The sequence below is a fragment of the Nanorana parkeri genome, unplaced genomic scaffold, assembly GCF_000935625.1.
Source record: "Nanorana parkeri isolate BGI_ZX_2015 unplaced genomic scaffold, ASM93562v1 scaffold2175, whole genome shotgun sequence".
Classification (NCBI taxonomy): Eukaryota; Metazoa; Chordata; class Amphibia; order Anura; family Dicroglossidae; genus Nanorana; species Nanorana parkeri.
The window spans coordinates 175,709-198,043 of NW_017308443.1; the positions used below are offsets into that span (position 1 = coordinate 175,709).

At 43.7% G+C, this 22,335-nt stretch overlaps 1 pseudogene; it reads left to right on the plus strand.

Moving 5' to 3' along the window:
- The window catches only part of LOC108800943, a 51,047-nt pseudogene extending 32,472 nt beyond the window's left edge, over nt 1–18,575 (plus strand).
- The last annotated feature ends 3,760 nt before the right edge of the window (nt 18,576–22,335 follow it).

The window sequence follows — 22,335 nt, forward strand, 5'->3', positions numbered from 1 at the left end:
TAGAGCGGAAGCCCGCGCTTCCCCCCCCCCCCTAGTGATTCTGCCAGTTACACACTTTCTGCCCTAGATTGATTACACTCACTCACTGCACATTACCTATAGAGGGAACTGTGGTTGTTACAGTAGGTTGCTCCCTTCATTTGGACTACAAACACATCTCCCACTCTTTATCTCGATTACATGGGGGGCGAGAGGATTTTAGTTTACAGATAATAGCTTGGAAAAGAAGATAACATTCTTTGTGATTCCAGTTAAATTAAGAGGAACTTACAAAGATACTCCGTTTCTGGCAACATCAATTAATATTTAGTGTACTTGCCAAAAATACTGTTAGCCGGAACCATTAAAATATTTGCAGCCACTATTATCTAAACACTGGTAAGCTGCATTATGGTACATTTTGTTCTTGGGTTTAGATATCAGATGAGGTCGGTAGAAGCCCAGGTGCAGGGAGACCCGCCAGTACTAAGAGCACCTCTGCGCAAGTAGACTAGTATAAACGCCCAGGGTCTTATGTAGTGGTAACCAGCACAGGCAAAAGTCCAGAACACCATAGCCAAAACCGTAATCCAAACCCGTAGTCAGTAATGGTAACAGAGGCCAGGCGGGCAGCAAAGGATCAGGGTTGGATAATGATGCCAAAGGTCCATACACAGGAAAACAGCAGGATAATAATGTCAGGCACTACAAAAAACAAAGTTCTGCAACAACTAAGCACTGACTGTTTAGACTGATCTGAATTTATACCTGTGCTCTGCTGATGTCACTGCAGAAGGCCGAACTCTGAAGACTTGATTGTAGAAGTGCACACTATCCCTTTTAAGAGGCAGTTCAGTGTGCACATGTGCGCCCAGCACAGCGGCGGCTCTCAGGGGAACATACAGGTGGCCAGGGAAGGAACAGCAGCCACTGGAGCCAGGGAGCATGAAAGGCAGACTGACAGCTCTCCCCAGCTGACAGAGCACACAGCCCAGTACACGTCTGCGGGAGGTGGCAGACCAACAGTGTGCCCCCCCGGGATCGAAGAGATAAATTCTGACACTTTTAATCTAACTAGCCATAGTATATTGGCAACATTCTTAAACAAGTGTAGCCCCGTAACCTTTTGTGAGGTGGCTAATAGACATTTAGTGATTGCCAGGGCTGCAGTCAGCCTGACTGGATTATAGTTGGCATTTAGCTGGCTAATTCCAGGTGTCTGGCATTGATATAACCCCCCTGGGTGGAGTGTGACTCTGCTGTATTGTGGGACAGCCAATGAGAGACATTGTAAGTGTATGTACAATGCAGCAGCCAATCACTGGTTTTCTCTCGACCAGTGGTGCATGCTGGGATAGGGTACATAAACTGTACATCTGCTTTAAAGTCTTTTTCTGTTTTTTTGCAGCCAAATTGGGATAACACCTACTTTACATTTGTTACATGTTCTCATTCACATAGCATAACCTCAAAAAAATTCCAGCTTACTGTTTATAGATGCTTGTTCTGCAAACTCCAGGACTTAGAAATGCTGCTTAGTTCTTACTGTCTGAGGGGGCTGCGGAGGGGAGAGTTTGTTTTAAACACTTAACCCTGTCTGTGCTGTGCTGACAGATTTCTTTATTAATCTAGATGAGCAGGACTGTCTGTCCTAACATTGGGTTAAAGATTTCAAGGCATTGGATGTTAATGCACAAAAAAGCTAAAATTCAGTCTCTCCCCTTATCTGCATTTATTCAAACCAACTAGAATCTGCCTGTAGTGTCCTATGTATAATCTTGCTCCAAACAGCTAGAAAGGTAAAAATATTAAAAACCATTCTAGCTGTTTGGAGCAAGATAACCACAAAACAAACATACAGTGGGTGTTTCCCAAATTTGGCTGTAAAAGTAAAAATACTTTTCAAATAGTCAAATTGGTTGACTTCCTGCATTCAGAAGCATAACCAGTGTAGGGGAGTAGGAATCCAGAAGATAGCACAGAAGACATGTGGAATAGGGGTACTCATGTTACATAAGGAGAACTTACAAAAAAAAAAAAAAATATTGTGCATATGCTTTAAGATAGTATTCTAACAAACGTAATTTTTTAATGCTTGTAGAGGTGAACAAAAGGATGAAAATGCTGGTGAGCTGGACTTCAGTGCATTGCTCAAGAAGAGGTAAGTAAACAGGAAATAAGGTACATTGTCATTAGTCAAAGATCTAGCAGACATTTCAATGTATGTTTTTTCGGTGACCCCACTTAGCTAATTCCTAAAGATATTTAATTAGAAATCAACATATCGATTATAAGATAAATAACAATAGTTCTATAACTTCTAGGGAGGAGAAAAAAAAAGAAGAGGAACCAGAGGGTATTCCTCCAGATGTTTGGGAAATCTTGAAGAATGCCAAACCAAGCGAGTATGAAAAAATTGCCTTTCAGTACGGTGTGACTGACTTGAGAGGCATGCTGAAACGTCTTAAGAAAGCAAAAGTTGCAATAAAAAAGAGCGCAGGTAATATAAGTATTCACAAAAATCCCAAATCACAAAAATATATGTGAAAAATACTTGCATATCTTAACTAGTTTGCACATTTACATTTTATTATTTACCAAACATGGATTATGCTGAAAACAATCATGTTGCTTGTTTGCTCTCTAGATATATAGGTAGTTGGTAAAGAAAATGCAAACTAAGGCCAAAATATTACTAGATTGGTCATAGTGGATGAATGATTGGTCAGTCTGCCTGAACTATTATGTCATGTGTGGATGGATGATAATCAGCCCACTGGCCTCTGAGCTACACCACCAAGTTTCCAGTTAATTCCACCTGCACTTGGAAAGCTTATTTCTTCTGCTGCAATTTTTATAATGTAATATAAAATAAGAATCCAACAGAGAGAGTGTGACTCATAATGACTTATCATCCCTTCCCTGCAACACAAGTCTGTTATACTGTAGGTGTTAAACCAGCTATATTTTCTAATCCAGGAAACTATAAGGCATACCATGTAGGGGATGTACCTGTCCCAAAGAAAATCCTTACTAGTAATTGCTTCAGAACACAATTGCTTCAGAACCTTCAGATTTCTACAATTTAATGTGACCAGACAACCTCAGCTAGACACAACAGATAATGTTTGAGAGAGATCCTTCTGCAGACTGCACTTGAACACTGCCCCCACACACACATTACACTTGCACTGCAAGCTTTCTCTCCCTCCTCTGGGGGGCTTGGGGGATGCCCCACCTAGCCACACACCACATCCAATCTGCAGCATTGAAAATGCCAAGGGCAGGAATACTCAAAGGTAGTGAGCATAATTTAAAAAAAAGTAAACAAAATTGGGGAAAAAACAGCGTGGGGTCCCCTTTTCAAACCATACCAGACCCTTTAGGTCTGGTAGGAATGCTAGGAAGGACCCCCAGTTAAAAATGTTCAAAAAGTTTGTGAGGTTTCCCCCAAAAGTCATACCAGGCCCTCTAGGTCTGGTAGAAATTTTAAGGAGGAACCCCACCACCACAAAATTGAAAAAAAATGTTGTGTCCGTCCTCAACTTCCCAACCAGACCCTTAATCCGGACACTGGCAGGGGCAGAAGTTAAAAATGTTCAAAACGTTTGTGAGGTTTCCCCCAAAAGTCATACCAGGCCCTCTAGGTCTGGTAGAAATTTTAAGGAGGAACCCCACCACCACAAAATTGAAAAAAAATGTTGTGTCCGTCCTCAACTTCCCAACCAGACCCTTAATCCGGACACTGGCAGGGGCAGGAAGGGGGAGGACGAGCGAATGACAGTCCAGCAGATCTCCTTTGATCAGTGTCCAGCCCCAGGAACCCTTTGATGGTCTTAATTTGCATATCAAACAGCCACGGGCAGCTCACAATATCAAGGAACCTTTCCATCAAAGATGTATCATAGATGTCAATTATTTTAGTTGATTGCAGAGTTCAGAAAGACTTGTCTTGTCCAAAGGTCTTGCTGGTCAGCTAGGTTAGTGTCACACAGGAAGAAGGTTCCATCATATGCCCCTGCCCCCATCCCAGCATATATGCCTTGCTGACACAGGTGTGGGCAGTAAATACCAGCAGGGGGTCGGGCTTGCCCCAGGACATGACCGTCCTGGCAGATCTTCATTCCTCAGTGTCCAGCCCCAAGAACCCTTTGATGGTCCTCATTTACATATCAGCCACTGCTGATTCCATTCAAGATATCAAGGAACCTTCCATCAAAGCTGTATCATAGATGTCAATTTTTTTTTACGTTCCAACATTCCCTGGTTTTGTGCCTATATTGGCACACACAATCCAATAACAAACCACAGAAAATTGATATCTGCATTACTCCAGTCCTGGTAACATTCCTGCATAGCGGCCTTTCTTCGGAGACAGTTTCTTCGCCAACATGGGCAGGCATAGACAGAGCAGGAACCCATTCATACAACAGTCACACGTTATTCCACATGGATATTACTAAATACATAACAGTTCACCAATATCCCTCATGATAATCACAGAAGAAATCTACATATCATACATTGATATCACATATATAACATGCTAATTAACTCGATCCCTTAACCGGATTGTCATTTCACTACAAACTGTAATCTTGCTTGTCAGCTGCCTTATATGACAGGAGTATGGGCAAGCTCAATTCCGCAAAAACGCTCTGTGCCTTGCACTGGCCCACAAGTCCAATCCAGCTGAATTCTACTTCTCACAAAATCTCATTGAATGAAAGGAACATGATAGATGTATATATGTCTAATACAGATTATTCTAATGTATGCTGTGCTCCATATTGGCCAATAAGCATAAAGTGAAATTCTAGATCGTTACTAATAATGCCTTACTCTGCATGATTTTAAACTAGACATGTGAAAAATTCAGGCCTCATTCATGATAATCGAGTACACCATTTGAGTAAATCAATCACCACATGCTACAAATGTCTGGTATACACATCAACAATTTCCAGCAGGCTGGATAATTTTTCCTGTTGGTCATTTCTCATTCGTACCCAAGTACAATAGGTGCTGCAAGAGACCTATTGTGTGGCTATTCAAAGACTCAAAGATGTGCCTGAAGACTGAATAGACATGGTCATATCAAACTACTGACACTTAGTTTTTAGCACTTCAGTATGGCTTATATATTCATAGGAACTTCTGCTTCCTCCAACTTCCACTCACTGATTTAATGGTGCAAGTAAGAGGAAAAAAACCAAAAAGCATTCAGCAATATGATGATTTCAGGGATTACTTAAAATGTATGCAAGGACTTCCGGTTCCGGCGCCCAATGAGATAGACGCGTGCAACACCGCTCCGTCCCGTTACAGAATCGATCACACCGACCGGCCTCTATCTCATCACAAATAGCCTAGACGAACCGGACTACTATCCCCGCTGATATGGACAAATTTATATCCCGTCCGAACCAGCCGAAACGAGCCATTTTACCACCGACTGCGGACACATCGGACCCAGCCAAGATGGCGGATGAGGATGACATGCTGGCATCGTCTGGCGGCGATACCGAAGGTGAGCCCTCGTCAACCCACTTACTTAACCCTGATCACCAAGGCATAGCCGCAGCAGTGGCAGCTTACCTTAAAGCCGACATGAGAGATATAGTGAGGGACGCCATCCAGCAACATCTGGGCCCACTCAAGGCCACGCTCGACACACATACTAACAGCATCCAGGCAGCGGAGCATAGAGTGAGTGATCTGGAAGACAAGATGTAGGCCACGCAGAGATCATGTGAACACGCTAACTCCTCCATCCAACAATTACTGGAAAAGGTCGATGATCTTGAAAACAGATCGAGGAGGAACAATCTGCGGGTCATAGGCCTTCCGGAAACAGCCCCCCACACAGATCTCATTCGACTATGCTCCACTGCCATACCGAAGGCCCTGGGCCTCCTAAACACATGCAGAGTTGAAAGGGCCCACAGAGTGGGTGTGCAAAGGGCAGCTGACAGGCCCAGACCTGTGATTGTACGATACCTAGATTTTGCGGACCGTAAACAAATACTGCAGGCCTTCCGGGCACAACGCACACTGATGGTAGAAGGCCAAAAACTGCTACTTTTCGCAGACTATTCGGTGGCTCTCACTAAGCAAAGAAAGTCGTTCTCGGAGGTTTGCAGCATGCTGGTGGAACGCGGTATCAAATTCTCACTGGCATACCCTGCCGTCCTGCGCATTTCTACTCCAAGAGGCACCACGGAATCGTTTCTCTCTGCTGACAACGCCAAATCTTTCTTGGTGGCCTCATCTGATCCCTACCCTGCTTCACCTTCCAAAAGCCCCCCAAGGAACAAAAAAAGCCTGAGAGATGACATTTCTTCAGGGCTACCACCGGCTTTCAACCAGCACCTGGCTACGAGGCGACTCTGAGTTTCAGGACATGACACATACTTCACGGCCATGATCGGTATGTACTCCAGTGTCTTCTGACTTAACACCACTTGCTTCACGGGACGGAGCAGGCTTTCGAGACTCTACCTTTGCGTGAGTATACGCATTTAGTGCTCCCATGTGCTGACATTAGTTGTGTGATGTTAAACATGGTTCCCTCCAGTTGCACCCCTCATTGGGAAAAAAGGAGGTCATTCACAAGGATTGATTTTAGTTATTGCTGCTTTACTGCTGTTCGTTCTACGTTGCTTTTCACTTTTTTGGGGGAGATTAAATATGATCACTACCTATACTACCTGTTTTGCCCGACCGCAGAAGGGAGGAGTTACACGGGGTCCTCTCACAGCCCCGGAGTACACCAATTCCTATGTTTCACCGCTCGGTGATCTCTTTCTTCTTGGGACCTACTTATCTAGGGCCGATGTGAGCGTAGGGACACTCATCCGCCCACATCCTATCTGTTTTCTGATCCACGACACTATATCTCAACTCACTCCTCTTAAAAGATGGGATCCCCACTGAATATAGTGACGTGGAACGTCAAGGGCCTTAAATCACCGAATAAACGCACACAAGTCTTACGGCACCTTAAAAAATTGAAAGTGGACATCGCCCTACTCCTGGAAACACATCTCCCTGAGGAAGATTTCTTCCGCATGCAACGATCCTGGGTAGGAAAGGTGGAAGGTGCACCTGCCAAAGGAAGGTCGGCTGGTGTCCTCATACTACTTAGCAAATCGCTACCCTACTCCCTCTTGTCTCATCGCAGTGACCTCCAGGAGGGGTGCTGGTCGTGTGCATCGCTCCAAGTGGGCACCAGCATCCTAGACGTTTGGAATATTTACGGACCTAACTCGGACAACAAACTGTTTTTTGATACCATATTGTCACAAACCTCTCAATCTGCACCACATGCCCACCGCATACTAGGGGGAGACTTCAATGCGGTCCCTTCCCCCCCAGAGGACCTATCCGATGGACACGGAACCCCTCGCACATCAACTTCTCCTCAAGACAAAAACCTCTCTTCTATGATTTCAGCAGGCGGGTTGATTGATGCCTGGAGGTTCCTCCATCCGCTTGAAAGAGATTACACTCACTTTTTTGCACGCGCACGGAACGATGTCCCGCCTGGACTTTTTTCTTCTACCACCGACTCTTATGGGCAAGCTTAATGACATCCACATCAGAGACATGGTTATTTCGGACCACTCCCCAGTGCTTCTATCACTGCAGGATCTTTCCATTCCAAGATCACCTGTCACATGGAGATTCCCCACATACTTGTACAAAGACGATTCCTTTCGAGCTGAACTGAAAATGTGGTGGCTAGAATATTTAAGCCATAACTCTATACACCTCGATAACCCCATTCTATTTTGGGAAACAGCCAAAGCCGTATTGCGCGGTAGGATCCTGGCGTATGTTTCTTCCCACAAAAAAAAACACGCCAACAATATACCACCTCTTGCTCCGAAGCTAGGGATGCTTATGTGGCTTATAAGCGATCCCTATCTGATTCAGATAGGACCAGATGGATACAGGCTAAGGAGAGATGTGATCACTGGCTTCTCCAATACGATCAACTCATTCGCTCTTATAAGACAGTAGAGCTATTCAGATTTGGAAACAAATCAGGTAAGCTTATGGCCAATTTGGTGAAAGGCACACTACCCACCTCCCACATACTCAAACTAGCAGACAACGCAGGCAAAATACACACTGACCCAGAAACCATCTCCAACTTATTCTGCCAATACTACAAGACACTTTACAGTAAATATCACTGCGCCACAGGAGATGGATCTTCATTCCTAGACTCCCTCAAACTGCCCTCTTTGTCTGCTGAGGACACTCTTACCTTAAATTCTGAGATTACACAGCTTGAGTTAGAAGAGGTTATACGCACAGCCCCATGTTCCAGAGCACCAGGCCCGGATGGGCTTTCGTCTGAATTTTACAAGATCCTATTGGAGGATGTGTCTTCACCTCTGCTTGGCCTGTTCCAACACATCTTACGTGACCGTAACTACCCACCAACCTTTAATGAGGCCTTCATCCGCCTCCTGCCCAAAAAAGGCAAAGACCCACTACTGCCAGGATCCTACCGCCCTATCTCATTGTTAAATGTGGACGCTAAATTCTTGTCAAAAATTATGGCTAGGCGCCTCTCCTTGATACTGCCTAATATGATTTCTACTAACCAGGCGGGTTTTATTGCAGGTAGATCAGCAGGTATGAATATTCGAAAGGTGTTATATGCTGTAGATGGTTATCGCTTGTCAGACGCCTCCTCGCGCCCAATGGCACTGTTAGCTTTGGACGCCGAGAAGGCGTTTGACAGCATTAGCTGGGAATGGCTTAGAAAAGTATTGATTAAGATGGGGTTTACTGATACCTTCCTTCACTATATCACCACCCTCTACTCCTCTCCTGAGGCGCGGATCTTCACCTCCACATCACTTTCACCCTCATTTAGGCTGCACAAGGGCACAAGACAAGTTTGTCCGCTTTCCCCCTTATTATTCAATATTGCTGTGGAACCCTTGTCTCTATCCCTTGAATCCAATTCGTTATTCTCCGGATATCGGAGAGCAAAGACAGAACTTAAATCCATGCTTTTCGCAGACGACATCATGCTGATACTATCAGACCCAGAGCTACAGATCCCCACAATACTACAACACATATCCCTCTTTGGTACCTTTTCTGGCCTAAAAATAAACCTAGACAAGAGTGAAATATTGCCCCTCACTAACAATTGCCCTCCGTCACTATTATCTGTCATCTCCTCTCACAAACTCCAGCTCAGGAAACATGCGATCTCCTACCTAGGCATACAAATCCCCCGCAACACTTCAGAACTATATAACCTGAATTTTAAACCAATCATTAATACCATAATACAGGAACTCTCCTCCTGGCAACACCTTCCCCTGTCCATGACAGGCAGATGCCAACTGCTACGCATGGTCAGTTTTGCCCGTCTCTTATACCCTCTACAAACCCTTCCTATCCTGCTCCGACACTCAGATATAAAACTCTTGAATTCGACCTTTTCCAGATTCATATGGGGGGGTAAAAAGTCACGAATTGCTCTAGCCAAAATGCAACGCCCAAAATCCCACCTAGGCATGAATGTCCCAGATGTTCGGCTCTATAACTTAGCCAGTATCTTCCGACACGTAAGGGACTGGATACTGGATACTTCGTTTTACTCTAATACATCACTGGAACGACAACTGACCCACCCGTGGTCTCTTGCAGGCATCCTTAACTCGCCCCTGCACACCATACCCCTGCATGTTAGATCACATGTGCTTATTAAAGACACTGTCATAACGTGGAGGGAAGTCAGGAAACTGGCAAGGCTGCCGGGCACCATCTCCCCATGGCTGCCTCTATTGACATCGCCGGTCTTTCCGGCAGGGGCTGAATCCCTAAACTTCCGCACCTGGAATGCCCGGGGTATACATACCATTCACGACGTACTGTCGCCCCAAAACTCCTGCTTAACATTCAACGAAATCATTTCCAAGTTCCGCGTGCCCCCCACACATTTCCTCCAATACGCACAACTCTCACGCTTCATACATACCAACAGATTACAGGTGAAAAACACTTCCTCTCACCTTTGCAAGATTGCTGACTCCCACACCGTCCAAATTATCCCTATCCAATTTATATTTGGCTCTTCGCGACATTCACCAACAACCTGACAATCACATCCCCGCATTTGTACACCTCTGGGCCCAATTACTAGACATCTCACCGGAAGATGCGTTTGATAGCATATTACGGGGGTGGCAACACATTAGAAATCACATCAGTGAAACGTGGAGGGAGATCCAATTTAAACTACTCCACCGGGCATACTATGCCTTCAACTATGCTCCGGTCTCTGCATCACCGGATTGGTTACAACATTGCCCCAAATGCAGCATACATCACCCCGACTTCCTGCACCTGATATGGTCTTGCCCTCTGATCCAATCCTTCTGGTCTCGGGCAATACGATACATGAACTCCCTGTCAGGTGAAACAAGGGCCCCACGACCTGTACTGTGCCTACTACATGACATACCCCAGGGGGCATCTTCCCCTGGCCCTTCCATCTCGCGATGGGAACACCTTTGCATATTAGCATCTAAAAAAACCATTCTCACTAAATGGCTCCTGCCAACAACCCCCATGATAGAGGACCTGCAGAACACCCTACGTAAGCTTATGCTCCTGGACAAGGCCGACACACATAATGAGGAGAAGCGTATTGATCGTTTCTTCTCCATGTGGTCCCCCTTCCTCAGCGAGACACTCCCCCCCGACCAACTTCGCGACATCATGTCGGGGTTCCAAACATCATCATGGTATCTCAATGCCAAACTCTCACACACCTTGGGAGCCCTAGATGTGCTCTAGACACGCCCTGGAGGGCCTCTGGGTCCCCGTTCGTGTGATAATTACTCTTGATGCCCTACCAATCACTTGTTCGACTTAGATTTCGGTGTTATTTACATACATGACTGTATGACACCCCTTGACATTCATATAGTCCCTCGAGAAAATAAAATTGCTACACTCCAATTTATATCAGAAATTTGTTGATATAGGTACTGGCAATACTGCTTCTCATGTTACTACTTTTTTTTTCTCTCTCTTGTGTACTCCGGGTGGTGATCTTAATTTAATTTCGCAATGTTTTCTTATGTTGTATTCTGTTCTGAGAGGTAGCCTTGAACCATACGCTCCAAACTGTCATTATACACACGACAGTGAGATGTAAAATACTTTAACCATACCGACTCAAGTTTTCTTCAATGTTCTGCATCTAATCGCAAAACTGCATGAATACCCCTCGTTGTGTATGTACATTCATTACTGAGATATGGTAACCTCTTAAGTTATTGTTATGTGTGCTTTGAAAATGTAATAAAAACTACATGCTCAAAAAAAAAAAATTATGCAAAACAACCACATGTGTTCTTCTATTGTCCATGGCAGACCTTCCCCCATGCTGATGTCTGAGTGCATTTAAATGGAGCAACGCCATTTCGTTTCCAATACTCTGCTACACCCTGAGAAAAATCCAAGTCACTCCTTTTTTTTTCTAGCTTGGCAGTGTCTAAGATCTGTCTATCACTAACTAATAGTTATATGTGCACGATGAACGCTATGAATGTAGTCCAATTGCCACCACAAGTTTGGCCTGCTGCTACTTCTCCAGGGTCCCAAATTTGGATATATAGGTTCGCCTAATTACGGATCCTGGAAATAAACATCAAGAGCAGTATCATTTTTCTTATCAATCAATACCTTTCTCCACCTACATAAAACTCCACTAATATGCCTACGTTCAGACCAGGCTCTCATCTTAATCTATCCTAGCTGGGGGGGTATCTGTAATCCACACCAAAAGAAAAACCAAAAACAAAAACCATGGCTTCTTAGTGTAACTAATTTTTCTAACAAATTCCCCCATTTGGTACCATGTTACACTGGTACCATACTAACTAAAAAAATTATGAATCTGGCAAACAACTTTGAAGTTAGCTGCCTACCCAAGCAGTGGGACAAAAAAACAACTTAAAAAAAATCTTGTTAATTTAAAATTGTTAACAAGGAAAACAAAACAAAAAAAATGTAAACTGAAAAAAAAAACCTCAAATAAAAATGTTCTGCTGGCCATAACACATCACACACAAACAGATAGACAAATACACTAACACTATCTCCCAACTCAACTTTTGTTCTGGTGTGTGAACAAAGACATCCTGAGACCTCTTCCTATGAGCTCCATTGAAAGAGCAAATTCTATTTACACCTAGAAACACAAAAGGTTAAGGGGGGGGGAAACAAAAACATTAAATGCACATCACAGAGGGACAGTATACATCACTGTTTTAACCAACAAATGCCTGACTGTTGTTTAATTGTTTGCAAACAATTACTAATCATTGAGCTCATGATACCACGTGGTGACTATGAAGACCTTTTGAAACTGATCTAACTCATGCTACACTAAATTTAGCCAGTACTGTACTTTCACTGCACAAAAAACCTGTGAACAAAACAAAAATATTAGTATTTAGCCAGCTTGACTTTCTAAGCCGCCTTTAGTGGCTCCTGAAAAAGAAACAGAAAGACAATTATTACACACAATTATCATAACAATCAAATACTTATTCCCTAAGCCTTGTCTTGTTATCTGTATGGCTAGAATATAAGTCCCATATTTTTCCTAAACTAAGCAGGCATTGCTCACAAAGCTTGCCATATTGTTAATGAAAAATGGTAATGCAATTTGGGACCAACTGCATACCAGCCAAAATGGAATATTAGCCCAGGGTGCAAACATTGGTATGCTTGTCCCGCCTGGCTGTTGGCTATTCTGAGGGTGGGGGCCATTGTTATCTGTAATCTCCTCATTTTGCCCCTCAGCCTTTCCTGACTCCCCAAGGCTGTTATCCATCAACTCGGGCTTCTGTGGTATGCTTTTATTGTACTGGGTGGAGGTGCTCATCTCAGATATACGTTCATTATCATTCTTTATCAGGCTGGAAATATCGGGGGTTCTACAAAACCTCTGAATGTGCCCTGGTCTGTGACATTTGTAACACCTGATGAATTTCCTCCTTCTTGTACCCCTGCTCACTATTGATATATCTGCATCTGATCCATAACCATCACTGGATTCTTCACACCAGTCTCTAAGTATATTGATAAAGCTCTGGTATGAATTGGCATTTCTGAGGGCAATCCTATTAGGATGGTTCACATAACATACATTGGCCATTGAATATATGAAGCTTGGATCATCAGCAGACATACCAGGACAGTTATACACACTTCTGTACAGTGAAAGATATTGGTTACAGAACAATATGGGGTCATCTCCTCTTCTAAACCTCATTCTTTGTAATGCATTCATCCCTCTATCATCACGACTATTCGACACACGCTGCAGTGCATTCATCCTTCCCTCTGCATCTAAGTTATCATTAACATGTGCAGATACCTGGGCTGCTAGAGGTGCTGGTAGCCAAGCCTTTAGAAGAGAGCATGCATCTTTATCACTCAAAGTGTATTTCTGCACAATAGCCTCAAATTTATTAGATAGGCACACGGGTGACTCCAGTGTATTAAACTCACCCAGAATCTGGCACAATGTAAGTTTGTCATTAATTGTGAGTACACTGGTGCCCTCCCCTAAATATCCAGGAGCATTTGCTAATGCCACCTCATTGGATGTATTCACATCAGTGACAGTACAGATATTGGCTGACTGATACTTTATTTTCTGTTCATTGAGGGATAATATGCATTGTTCTTTTCTAAGTAGCTGAGACTTCGCATCTTCCAATTTCTTCTCTAAAGATATAACCAATTCCTCCATATGAGATAATTTTAGTTGCAATGAACCAACAAGCCTACTCTTCAAATCAACATTTGCATTGCATTGTTCCAATTGTTCTTGCAGCTCACAATTTCTTTCGGACAAATTGCATACTGTAGCCTTCAATTCATCCATTTCAACACTGGTGGCAGTTGCAATGTCCCTAAGATTATCTCCAATTTTATTTATCTGCTCTCCAAGTTGAATCCTTTCTGCTCTCCATTGCTCCCCCATTTGCTCAGAAATTTCTGTGATTCTGAGCAATACGGCGAATTTCAGTTTTTTAAATGTTTTTGTAAGCTGTCCACTCTGCAGCTTGTCATTATGTTGCTGACACTGAGACAACAACGCATTAACTTGACTCTTAAGAGGTTCATCTGCACATGAATGATACTTGGCAGAGGCATATTTCTTAACATAAGTATAGACCAGTTCCATTTCACAAACGTACATTCAACACAAGATACAACTATTAGTATAAAAGCTATTAACGTACAGCATTCAATACTTTATCCACTATTACAACTTCACATACACTCAAGGACAACAAACAATTAGAACTTTTGCATTTCCAATGAACAACTCACCACACTTTCAACCCTTCTACGAAGTCCAAGATCCAGCTGACCTCACCACGAGATCCGTGCAACAGGTCTGGTCTGTTCTTTCCGCAACTTGAATTAGAGCAATTCCGTCTTGTAGGTTCTATGTGGATTTAGCAATTTCCACACGCTTTCTGGGGTGCCAAATGTAGAATGTGCTCTGATTTGGGGGTGCCTTAAATTACTGATGAACAACTGAATCTTAAATAAGTGTTGGGTTTATTTACAAATAGGGATATACATGCATTCTAAATACAATTAAGGGAATTTGAAAGGGGAATTGGGGATAGGAATTGAGGTTAAAGGAGAACTATGACTTAAGGGCAAATACAAATACCCCTTACCTTGATTGTAGTAGCATTGTTCCTTTTTTCTAAAGTCGCAGCACATCACAGATAAAACCCTCAAAACCTGTAGTAAATGGCCGTCTTCAACCCAGCTCCAAGCTCCGTTTCTCTTAGGGGGTGTTAACATTTCATCCAGCCCGCCCACGGCTTTTTTTTCAACTAATCTCATTGCTGTGGCCGCGCTTCCTCTCATCGTGCACAGCTGTGAAATGCCAGCTCGTGCACGCTGGCATAGGTACTTCTTGAAAAACACCTTTTTCCCCATGCCGACGGAGACATGGACCTCTTCCCCATCCCCCTGGCTCGGTGGTTATGGGGGTCTTATTTGCATGGGGGGATTATTTGCATCGGGATACACCATTTCATAAATGGGGCACCCAGATGCTGCGCCCCCTTGTGAATGAGTAAGGGGTACTTCACTTGTACCCCTACTCAGTCACTAAAGGATTAACCAAATAGTAAATTAACACACCAGACTTAGAAAAAATACTTTTTAAAAACATTAAAAAAGGATCCAATGTTGCAAATAATCCCCCCTGCCTGCAGACCCCCACAACCAGTGGGCCACTGTGGGGATGAGGCCCTTGTCTCCATGGACATGGGTACATGGTGCTTTTCCAGGAGGGACCCCTTGAAAAGCACCATCCCAATGACGAGGGCATGTGGCCTGGTATGGTCCAGGGAGGAGGGAGCGCTCACTCTACCTGCCCACCTTTCCTGCCAGGCCAGTGCCCTGATTAAGGGTCTGGTTGGGAATTTGAGGGGGGACCCTACCTTTTTTTCCCCATTTTTGGTGGTGGGGTTCCTCCTTAAAATTCCTACCAAACCTAAAGAGTCTGGTATGACTTTTGGGGGCAACCCCATGCACTTTTTTTTTTTAACGTGCCAGGTTTTTTTTTACTATTTGTTTACATATGCGGGGAAAACGGTTTGCTGAAGGCCTACGGACCGAAGGATTAGTCGATGAATATAAAATAATTCTGAGCTATGGAAACTGTCTCAAAGTGATAAATATAAATATAAAAGATGAAAATCTGCCATGCTAATAATATAAATAGATTAGCACTGCGCTAATCAATAATCATAATACGTGAATAATATAGTGCTAAAATAGATCACATATAACCAATATACAGGCCCGGATTTCCCACAAGGCCACCGAGGCCCGGCCTCGGGGCGGCAGAGCGCAGAGGGGCGGCAGCGGATGCACTCACTAGACTTCCATATTCAAAGAGTCACAACAATCCAAGATGGCCACCGGCAGAGAGAGAGGACGTTCACCCGGCGGAATAAGGTATGCCGCCAGGTCCCCTCCTCTCTTCTGAAGCTGTCGGGCTCTCAGCCCATGACCGTGTGACTGACTTTTTAGAGGGGGTGACACTGTCAGTCATTATGGCGTCACCACTTCAATGGTGTCACCTGGGTGCGGGTCGCCCCCCTTGTGACGCCACTGAGTGTCCTTCCCTGGTACCAACAAGAGGGAATCCTTATTTGATGTGAGTAGCTTAGCCAGGACAGTGAGCTTATCAAATGAATGTAGTCACATTGCCGCTGGGATATGCTTTTTTAATTAACAATTCTGAAATGCTCTTTTTTCTGATTATCTTTAGCTGGAAGGTGTCATTATACTATCAAAAAAAATTAGAATAATCACAAAACCACCAAAAATAGACACACTTATTGCAACATGTTAATAATTTTTTTCTACTTTCTGTATTTTCAAGGCTTTACAAAGAAACTGGAACCTTTCTACTCAGTGGACAAAGGCCATAGAATTAAAATGTTTGTGGAGATTGCTAGCCCAGATATTCCAGTGAAATGGTTTAAGAATGGTCAGGAGATCAAGCCTAGTGCCAAGTAAGTAACAGTAAATCTTATAGACTCTGTCGGTATGGCATAACTTCTACTTGAGCCTGACATGAGTGCAAGCAAGGACAGCGTGCAAATAAAGTTACTAAAGGATGCTGACCAGCCAAAAGGCTAGCTTATTCCTAAAGTAACGCTAAACTTCGGAGTTAAAGCTTAAAAATACATTCAAGTACCCTATTAACAAAAATGTAGCTTATTTGTGTAACACTGTAGATCCTCAAATCATCTCTGAATTCCTGCTGACACTGTCCTACCTTCTGGAGGGTGGCTACTTTTGTTCCAGATTGTCCCTGTGTGTGTTGTAAAGCAGCCACTGCTCCAAGCTCACTCCTGCAATAAACTGCAAACCCCAATATACAAATGAGTGCATTAATCCATCCACTATAGAGCTAAACTCTCATTCCAACACTACTACAGAAAATTCATAATCCATCCATATCTACAAAGTAATATAAAGCCACTGCTCCAAGCTCACTCCTGCAATAAACTATAACTTTAAAACCAATTAGTAAACTATTGTGAGATTGCAGTACATCACAGGACCGAGGTTGGTGCCCGGAGGTCACCCGATTTCCATTTGCATTTGTACATGCCTGTACATGGGGGTATGTGTTTTTTTTGTTTTTTTTTATATGTCTCTCATTTTAAACTTGCTTTTTTTTTTACACTTAACTTTATTGCTATCACAGAGGGGACTAACAAGCCCCATATGTGATAGCGCATATACAGTGATAGGTCCCCTTTTTATCTGCGGACGGCTGTTTATGTACAATTGGCTGAATTGCAACCAGTTAAAGAGGAGCTGAACTCTGGAAGCTGTACCCAAAACCTGACAGGGGGCATTGAACTAGTTACCAGTATGACCTGTGGGTTTCCTGCAGCTGATTTCCCCCCATTACTAACTTTAGAGAATAGCTTCAAACAATAAAGCTTTAAGAATGCAGTCTACTGTCTAAATCTTAATTTAAGGGCTGTTTTGCCCACTAATTATTCGAAAAAGGTCACAGAAATACACAAAAGGTTACATTCACAGGAGTTTTCAGCATTTCTAGTCCAATACCATGAAATTATACAAATCCTCACACCTGCCTCCTGGCTTTCACTTGCAGCATCACTGCTCTGGCATAAATTCTGGAGTTCTTGTCTGTATCCTCCAGAGAGTCTTCTCCTACACCTTGCAGCTGCCTGCTGCACTACTGATCCACCTGTCTCCTAGGTGGGGCCATTGACCCATGGCTGGAAATTTCATCCCACCCAGTGCGCTACAAAACCTTCAGGCTTCAGGTACATGCATCACGGAGCCCCTCAACCTGTATGGGTGAGAACCCTAGTTGTCTCTGTGTTTAAGCAGCCACTTTAGTAGAGGCAAGACATTGCTTCCTCATGTCAGAGTCTCCAGTAAAGAGAACAGTGAGCATCACAGCAGTGACTTCCCCACATCTCATTCCAAATCTCCTAAGACTAGCAATCAGAGGCAGCAATGCCTTAGATCTCGCACCGCAGATATACAGCAATAAGGCAAAGGAATGTCTAGGCACTCTCGCATACCAGAAAGTGAACTACTAATTTTCAGGCAGAATTCCAAATTAAAGGTACATTTTCCAAGGTATTCCTTGGACAAAATAACACTTCTAGATGTTCCCTACAACATGGCAAATCTTCACTTTTTGAGTTCAGTACTACTTTAGGACTAAAATTGATATGTCAGTCTGATAATTGTTCACATTTTAAAATATGAACTGGCTATCATTTCTGTGTACATTCCACAACTGAAACCTTATACTTAGTGACTTGATAATAAGTGAGTCCACTCTTGTCTCTTAAATACACCAATTTATTTTTACAGATTTGTGTTTGAAAATGTTGGCCTAAAGAGAATTTTAACCATTAACAAATGTACCCTGGCAGATGATGCTGCCTATGAATGCGTCATTGGAGATGAGAAATGTTACACAGAGCTGTTTGTCAAAGGTAAAGCACCTTTTTGTATTACACTTCATAAATGGGTAAAATTAATGGGTGTTAGACCACACAAAATACAAAACTGGTTGCAATATATAGCTTTGACTCTGCTAAGGTGCAACTCTATTTGCATATAAATGTTGCATATTTAGTCCTATAATTATCCAACATATCCTTATATCCAACATAGTTATATATGGTTCTAATAGTGTTCCACACAGGCCTACAGGTGGGAACATGCCCTAAAGTGATACAGGAGGTTGCACAACACATCCTTACATTACCCAACTTGTTCTATGCAGCAGGACTCTGATGCTCTTTCTCAGAGGGAGGGAGCATTGTGTACCGCAGGCTATAATTCTAACAAGTGAATATAAAACGTGAACTGCGCTATGAGGGTTAAAACTTTCATTATAAACCACTATATAAAATCTGCAAACCCCAATATACAAATGAGTGCATTAATCCATCCACTATAGAGCTAAACTCTCATTCCAACACTACTACAGAAAATTCATAATCCATCCATATCTACAAAGTAATATACTTTTAAATATGTATATGCAAAGTTCATAAAGAGAGAGTCACCAACGTGTAAACCAATCGCACTGTGGGTGCCATTGTTTTTGAATGGCAGCCCAGTCGCATTAGGCGCATTGCGCGGTATTCCGCCCGTGCTTCCGAACAGCCGCGCGCCTTGTGACGCAAAAAAACTTACTTGTACCTTTTTTCTGCGGTTGCAGCGCAGATGTCACCCCATTGAAAGCAATGGGGCCGCTCGGCAAGGGCTGCCTGCATTGTGCAGGACTGGACGATCCCGAGTGTCGTGCAGGTGTGAACCTAGCCTTATTGATGTGTGAAATAACTACAGGACTGTGTCCTCACCACTGTGCCCTTACGGACTAGGCTATTCCCCCACCTACAGACTATGCCCTAACGACAGGACTGTGCCATCACTTACGCAATGGACATGTGCATTCGGATTCGGACGAACCTGCAAAATGAATGAAATTCAGTTGATTCGGCGGTTCGTCCGCATCCGAAAAAAACAAATTTGTTATATGCCCAAATATACTAAAATGATATTCGGGCATATAAAAATCTGTTATCAGAAAGCACTGCAGCCATGCCCGCCGTCATTTTGGAGTATATCTTGGTATACATCCAAAACAGCATTAAAATTTGTTTCCATTGATGAAACAAATTAAAATGTTTTTCATTTTCTTTTGTTTCAACCAAAACTAATCTTTTTTGTCCTGCGCATGTCTATTACACACTGAGATTAGGGATTTTAGGGGGTTTATTTTAGGAGTTTGGCCATTACAGGTAATAGTCCCATAGTTTACCTTTTCTCTGCTAAGAGTGCAAGGTTTGACTAAGGGCCCATTCACAATAGTACAGTGCATTCATCGCAATCGCACCTACTGTGTGTTCTGTTGCAGGAGGTGCGTTGCGGTGCCTTTCGCTGGTAGATCTCATTGAGCTGGTCATATAAAAAGTAGATCTTAACACAAAAAATTGTGGGCACCCCTGTTCCACATACTCTATAAAGATCGGGTGGGATTTATATAAATACACAAAATCTATGAAACATTAGAAAATAATGATAATCCTAAATTTGAAAAGGCAATGCCTTTTAATACCCTCTCATATTCAGATATGTTTGCCACACTGGACAACTTTTGAATTTCAGGTCCCTTTACATAGGACTTTTAAATATTATACTTTAATCCTACCCCTACTTTAAACTTCCTTTCTCTTCTCCTCAAGATGTTTACAGCCATGCAGGAGCTACGAAAGGCTGTCTACTCTTTCTAGACGTATTTGCTTTGGCCAGGGGCATAACTAGAAATCACAGGGCCCAAAGCAAAATCCTAGCAATACATTATACAGTAATGCAGAATAATATGAAGCTACATACTCTGTGTTGCTTCGGGTTCGCAGCCACATGTCTCCAGGGTCTCAGGTGGCTGTGCGGGCTCTTAGGTGGCCAGTGCAGGCTCTCAGGTGGCCAATGCGGGTTTTCACTGTGCCGCTCTCTATTCAGGCGACTGCTCGTTCCTCACTAGGGCCCCAACGAGCTGCCTTCTAATGTCTGAATAGAGGGCTGCCTCTGGCTGAGTGTGGCTGGTCCCGATTGCCATCAGGTATACCAAGGCAATCCGGGCCGCTCTTGCCTATTTGTGCCTCAGCCTATGGTGGTAGTTGTGCCACTGGACTCTACAATGCACTGGACTCTGGAATGCACTGGACCCCGGACCCTACAATGCACTGGACTCTGGAACGCACTGGACACTGGACTCTACATTGCACTGGACTCTGCAACACATTGGAACGCACTGGACCTTGGACTCTACAATGCACTGAATCCTGGACTCTGCAATGTACTGGGCTCTGGAACACACTGGACTCTGGACTCTACAACACACTGGAATGCACTGGACCCTGCAATGCACTGGACTCTTCATTGCACTGGACACTGGAACATGATGGACCCTGGACTCTACAGTGCACTGGAACACACTGGACCTTGAACTCTGCAATGTACTGGACCTTGAAATCTAGAATGCAGTGGACTCTACGGGGCACTGCACCCCACAATCCTGGCTCAGAGGGGGGGGAAGAGATCCCTAACCCCCCTCCCTCCGCTATGCCCTTGCTTACCCACTCTGTCCCCCAGCCTCCAGGCACTGAAAAGACACCCCGCCTCCTGCAGAGTCCGCACTGTACGGGAGGCAGGAGGACCTGCAGGCCGCCTGCGTCACTATGGCAATAGTTCCACCACTGGCTTTGGCAATTTAGCCATTGGTGGCACTGACAAGAAACAATCCCAACATATTACCTAACCTGGGATCTCATGAATATAAAGTAAGCTTGTTTTCGGATGATTTGTTCTCACAATCTGAAACCCCCAAATTACATTCCCAAATCAGTTTTAATTAATGTCAATGCTTGGCAAGGTATTGAGCTTGCAACTAAACATTGATACTCCTAAGACATTGTTCTGCTTAACACCCAATCACCTTCTAAATCAATATGCAGGGTTGGTAAGCATCCATGTACACTGAAAACATTATTTATTACTATAAGAGGATTGGAGGTTTGTTGTTCTGTCCCAGTTACATGTTACCCTGTGGCCTGTGTATAGCTTGACATGCAGCTAAACCCTCCTATTCTGCAATAAGCCAGACTGGATGAAATCTTAAAGCTGTATTAACAAAACGGTGGGTGAAACTGGTGAAAAATAACATGAAAACATACAATCAATGTATGAACATGTGTGATAGCTCACAAATATAAAGATAAACAAGTCCGTCTCTACCAGCGATGCTGCCGTATGGGGAATCTGGGCATTTGCTCCAGACATGCGCTCAGGATGGCATCAGATTCTTTTTTTTTTTACGTAGGCTGGATTCTTACCATAAAAAAATGTTGCTCTAAAAAACAGTTGCTCTATAGCAGTGGTAGCGAACCTATGGCACGCGTGCCAGGGAGGGCATGCGGGGCCCTCTCTGCTGGCATGGGAGCCCAGGTTCAGGAACCCCCAATGCAAATAGATCCGACCGCCCCGGATCGCCTCGGTACGCGATCCGTACTGGTCGCAATCAGGCAGCGGCGGCGGCCTCTAAACAGGCGCATTAGATGGCTGCTTCCTCCTCGCTAGGACCCCGAGAGGTCCCTGCGATCGGCCGTCTAATGTGTCTGTTTAGAGGTCGCTGCCACTGCCTGATTGTGACCTGCCCGGATCGCATACTGACTACAGAGGCGA